We start from the raw sequence: 6,454 nt of genomic DNA on the forward strand, positions 1-6,454 counted from the left end.
GAGAGAAAGACAGAGACAGACAGATAGAGAGAGAAAGAAAGACAGCATGAGGAGGGAGAAAGGGAGAGGAAAGAGATAATGGGAGCAAGAGAGACGTCAACCCAAGCTTCTCCACCTTCTGTTTTCACACTCTGTACCAAAGGCACCTCATATAAGACTGGGAAGAAACCTCCCTTATGACTGGTGTCTCTGCTTGAGGCTCTGATTGGCTAACAAATCCTGAGTTACAAGACTAAATGAGCAGAAAAGATACAGAACTTGAGGTCAGGTTTGGACCAGGACTACCAAACATTCTAAACTCTTTGTATAGATACAGAAGCCATTAGGATTCCCATGCAACAATCCAGCCACCCTGGTTTTGCATATCTTGGTTTATGTATGGCTTCTTCCTTCTTCCCAGGGATGATATGGAGAGGAAGGATTCAGGAGTTGGTGGGATCACTTTTAACAGTTGATGTGGTTTACAAGTTTTCCCTTAGCCACCATCCTGTAGACCATCGTCAACTTTCCTTCAGAGATGGACAAAGCAGGTTGTGCAAAGCTTCAGCCTTAATATTGAGCTGCAGTTGGAGAGAGGATGTTCGAGTCCTGGCAGTGTTTGGTAGCACTGTTCCAAGCCCTACCTTCAGGGTGTCAAGGGGCGCACTCCCCTGGATTCACCTCAGTTCAGCAGAGAAGATCGATTCCAGGGCTTGGAAGGAACCTGAGCTTTAGAGAGGCCTGTGACCTGGAAAGGTTTCATAAGAAGAAGATACTGGCCCTGGAGAGGACTTGTATGGAGTGACAGTCAGGTGCTAAGGAGAAACCACCAGGGCAGGAAGAGGAGATTTTGGAAGTAGGAATAGGGCCAGGTTGCCTAGGGGGAGGGAGAATCCAATAAATCAATCATTATTAGGCAGCACATACTTTTCTGTGTGTTAGCATTTCCCCTGTTATTTACAAAACATTCATATTATAAAATGTTATAAAGGACACTAGCTGTTAAGTGTGGTGACACAGGCCTTTTAATTCCAGCACTCAGGAGGCAGAGGGAATTCTTTCTATTTGAGGCTAGTTTGGTCAATAAAATGATCTTCAGGACAGCCTGAGATTCAGAGAGAAAACAAGTCTGGAAAAGCAAACAAAAAACCACTGCAACAAACATCATTTTATGTATCCCTCAAAATGATGAACAAAATATCCCATGTGTCCTAATTGTCTTCCTTCTCTTCAAGCCTTGCCCTAAGGATTTTTTTTTTTTTTTTTTGCAATTTTTGCCAGTGGGGGAAAATGTTTGCATTGTGTCTGTCATGTACAATAATTTTTGCATGGGATTTCCTATTTCCTGGCTGATTATTCTTTTCTCCACCAAGGCGTGTTTCTGGTGCACAGTGTTATTAAACTTTAATAAGCATCGCCTAAGTCCTTCTCACCTTGTTGTGTGTATTGACATTCCCACATGGTGTGTGTGTCTGTGTGTGTGTGTGTGTGTGTGTGTGTGTGTGTGTGTGTGTGCAAGCATGCAGCGCGTGCATGCAAGTGTGTGTGTGTGTGTGTGTGTGTGTGTGTGTGTGTGTGTTTGTAGAACAGAAGACAACTTTTGGGGACTATTTTCCCCAGCATGAATCTCACACATTTAACTCACATCTTCTAGACTGGATTCTGAAAATGATTTTCCCTTTCTAATCTGGCCTGTTTGCATCTTGATACTTTGTTGAGTTTATTCTTTCATAACTTTTAATAAAAATATTTGCTTTTGTTTTGTGAATTGTGTCTGCATGAATGTATACAATGCCTATGACTGCCTGAAGAAGACACAAAAGAGCACTGGATTACATAGAGCTGGAGTTATAGGCTGTTATAAGTCAATAGACATGGATACTGGGAAATGAACACAGGTATTTGACAATAGCAGTAAGGACTCTTTGCCTCAGACCTAGCTGTACTATTCCTAATTCACATTTGTAATTATAATGTTTTTTCTTGTATAATTTTAATTACATGGTTTTTATTTTTGTTTTGTTTTTGTTGTCAAGCACATGTCTGTGCACATGTGCTACCACACAAACTTTAACAATCCAAGGAAACTCTCTGGAGATGGTTCTAGCTTCTTTCACTTTGGGTCACTGGAATTTAACTCAGGTTGTCCAGTTTTGTGAGAAGTGCCATTTCCCAATGATCTACCTTAAAGGCCAATAATTTTAAATTTTGGTTTAGTTTAAATACAGAGTATAGGGTTTCATCTTGGCATCTTTATATACGTGTGATTATGTGCTTCCTTGTTTGTTTTCTTCCCACAATACTCTCCTCTTTGACCCTCCCAATCTCTAAGTGATACCATTTCTTCTCCCATGTATTTTTAAAACCTATTTACTAGTTTTTTCAAGTAAACTTTGCAAGTTTGCAAGTAAGCTTGTTGAGAGATTTTTGTATCTATCAAAATAGGCTTCAAAGTAAAATTAATCAAAAGAGATGGGGAAGAACAATTCCTATTCAAAGAAAAACTCCACCAATATGACATTTAATATTACCCCAAACACAAGATTGGGAAATATACCCAAGAGGATTAGACAGCAAGAAGCTATTAAATCAGGGTTAAAATTAACAAAATAGAAACAAAGAAAAATAAAATTATTCAAAGAAAAACATATTTTTTTGAAAAATCAACAGGATGGACAAAACATTATCAAAATTAACTTAGAGATACAGAGATAATATAACAATTAATAAATTCAGAAATTAAAAGGGGACATAACAGTAATCAACAACACCATAGAAAATACTTTATAAACACCTCATTCACCCAAAGTGGGAATAGTAAAGAAATACATATTTTTCTTGGTAGGTACCACATGTCAAAGTGCAATGAAAACAGCATGGAGAAATTAAATAGAGACCTATTACCCATAATGAAACAAAATGAATCATTACAAGCCTCTCAACTAAAAATAAATAAATAAATAAATACATAAATAAATAAAGAAAGAAAAGCTGAGTGCAAGTTTGTTTTACCATTGGATTTTACCAGACTCAAAGAAGAGTTACAAATGGTACTCCTCAACGTATCCCATAATATAAAAACAAATGAAACTTTGCCCAATTTATTTTATGATGTCACAGGTACACAAATATCCATGTGTTCAGGCTCTTTTTTCAAATAATCATAGATAATTTATGTCAGATGCTACTACATCATATATCTTGAACCTAATGCATGGTACAGTGGATATTTGTGTTTCTGGATAGACCTTAACAATTTGAATATTTCAACCAGGTAGACAGTTTCTGGGGATTCCAATTTCAAAAATCCATAGCAATTCTGCCTGATGACCTTGAGATCATTAACCAAACTCAGCACAAATGTCCAGAGCTGTGGGAAATATAAAGATAATTAGAGACAAATTTCTCACATAAGCATAGGTGAACAAATAAAAACCCTTACAAACAGATTCCAAGAATACTATAAAAAGGTCATGCAATACAATAAAGGAGGCCTCATTTGACATAGGGTGTAATAGTACATCTACAAAAAAAAAAAAAAAAAAAAAACAGTAAATATAATCCTCTATAAAAGAGGAAAGAGAGATAAATTCAAAGGCTGATAAACCTGGACAACAAGGCAAGGTTATAAACTCTATATCTACTCAATATTCTAATTGAAGTACTAGTTAGAGCAATGAATCATTGAAAGATATCAATGGAATATAAGTTGGAAAGGAAGATGCTGGACTATTATTACTTACAGGTACACATCAACGTCATTAAAACTCAGCAAGGGAAGAACAGGTGATAAACACTTTCAATAAATTGACTGGGTAGCACAGTAATAATAAAACAACCAATCAACCAAACAACAAACAAATAGTAGTACTTCCATGTAAAAACAACAAACAGCCTAAGCAAGACATAAAGGAAACAGCAGTCATCACAACAGCCTCAAATAATATAAAATATGTCAAGTAATTCCAATAAAGCAAGTGAAAGAATGCATGTGAAACACCTTTAAGTATATGAACAAAGAGTTTGAAGAAGATATGAGCAGATGTAAAGATTTCTAGTGCTCATGATCAGTAGCATTAACCCAGTCAAAAGGCCATTCCTCTAAAAACAATTTACAGATTCACCACAATACCCATAAAAATTACAACAAACTTCATTAAAAACTTAGAAAATACAGTTTGTACCTTCATATGAAAAACAAAAAGCATAGGTAAAACAACTCAACAGTAAAAGAATAGCATGGCTCTGTCCAGAAAACAAACATGTTCAACAATGGAATGAATTAAAGACCATGGCATATAATCAAAACACAGGTGGACATTTGAATTCTGATGAGGAAATTCAGAAATAAAAAATGGAAAAACAAAACAATAGCACCTTCAAAAATGGTGCAGGTAAAACTGAATTTTTATATGAAGAATTGAAATAGATTCATTTATATCCACCTGCACAAGACTCAAGGCCAAGTGTGTTAATTTTCCCAACAGAAAATCAGACACACTAAAACAAAAACAAGACCAAGTGTGGAAAACTGACAAAGGAGACAACTTCCTGAACAGACCAACAATTAATAAATGAGACCTCATAAAACTGCAAGGATTGTGTAAGACCAAGGACACTTAACTGTGAAAGCAATGACATCATGAAAAAAAAAATTGATTTCCGCAGTTCCTAGTGCTAATGCCAACTACAACAAAAGCAGGGAATAAAAAACTCCTTCTTTCCCCCTCCCTTTTTGTACTGTGACCACCATTGCATTGGTCAGTGAACTCAGTTTATACACAGGTCCCTCTTCATGGGTAAGTCCCTCATAAAATCAGAGGGATTATAAGAAACACATCTCCTGTGGTATTTTCTATTTCACAAAACAATGAGTGTCCTGCCTGGAAGCAATGCAAAACTGTCTACCCAGGACAAAGCACCAGAGTCTGGATTAAAATTACAAACAACTCATCAATTAAATAGTGTCAGGCAAGCCTGAGCCACAGGACTCATTAGTATAAACAACTTGTTCCTAAGTTTCTTAATGCTGTGTCACTGTAATACAGTTGGTTCTTCCTGTTCTGGCAACAACACAACTATAAAATTGCTTTTACTACTACCTCATAACTGCTACTATTATGAATCATATATATCTGTGTTTTCTGATTCTAAACATCTATATGGAAGTCCATCCTAATTGGAAAATGAATACTGAGTAGTTTAAACTTCCCACCATAAACTGTGCACACATCAATTCTGTCAGTTTTCATTCACATGGAAAAAATGACTGCAGGCTGCTAAGGAGACATGAGTGACAGGGAATGGTGAGAAGAAATTATAAGACAGCATTGTTCAAAGTCATGTGCTACATGTGAAGAAGAAGAAACTTATCCCAGTTTGGCTGGAGATTTGTGCCACACTCAACAGCAAATACCTTGCTAATGTGAACCAATGGATTTGGTTATTAAAGGAAGTATACAAATGTTGAAGGAGGATAATCAGACAATAAATCACAAGAGGAATGCAGAACAACTCAAAAACATTGTAAACAAATCCACAGTGGCCTTGGTACGGACAACCACAATCCCAATACTTGGAAATTATGAAATCACAACTCTTCTGTATTTTGGGCCTTTTCCATTGTGGTAACTCCAGCAGCTGATTGCCTACCATTTCCCCCTTCAATGTACACTAGAAACTATTCCTTCTATTTTGATTTGAATGCTGGAGACATGTTCCACACAGAATTCCTTTTCTGGTAACTGCAATGGACATATGACTACTGGACTCAAATTTGTAATTTGAAAACTCAGAGATAGTACAGCCCATTAATTTAAGTATTTAGTTTGTAAAATAAGAGGGAAGTAAGTTCATTGACTGGAGAATAAAAGGCTGGGGACAAAAGTCACCTGAGCTGACAAAAGAGTGCTGTCTCAGAAACATTTCCTATAATTATGGAGATACAGCTTTAATATGTCTTCCAAGGCAGAATTGACTCCACATATTTAAATGAGTAACAAACACAAATATCTTTAAGAACTCTGAGCATCAAACTCTGGCTAATCTCAAAGAGGTGATGTTGTGCAATTTTATTTTAGTATATGTTAATCTCTTTATGCCTATGGACATATTTTAAATGATGGTGGGAAAGGTGATGTTGAGTTTATTTAGCTCTAGGAAGCTGTGGTTATTTGAATGTCTAGAGCATCCTGATGGTCTAATGAATTGCTGACTGACCAAGAACAAGAACGAAGAAAGGATAGGCAGGGCTGGAAAGCAGATAGAATAAATAAATATGAGAAGTGCAGCACAGAATGAATATGAGAACTCCAGCAGAAGAGATGAAGGGGCAAGGAAAGCACATGCAGGTATCTTAAGGCAGAGCAAGTGTAAATAAAAGTAAGATACACAGAAGTAAGGAATGAAAAAAAGTCACAGAAGCCAAAGGTGGATGGGGTAACTTAAAGTTAAAAAATTGAGCAAAAAAAAAAAA

This window comes from Phodopus roborovskii, unplaced genomic scaffold (assembly GCF_943737965.1).
Source record: "Phodopus roborovskii unplaced genomic scaffold, PHOROB, whole genome shotgun sequence".
Classification (NCBI taxonomy): Eukaryota; Metazoa; Chordata; class Mammalia; order Rodentia; family Cricetidae; genus Phodopus; species Phodopus roborovskii.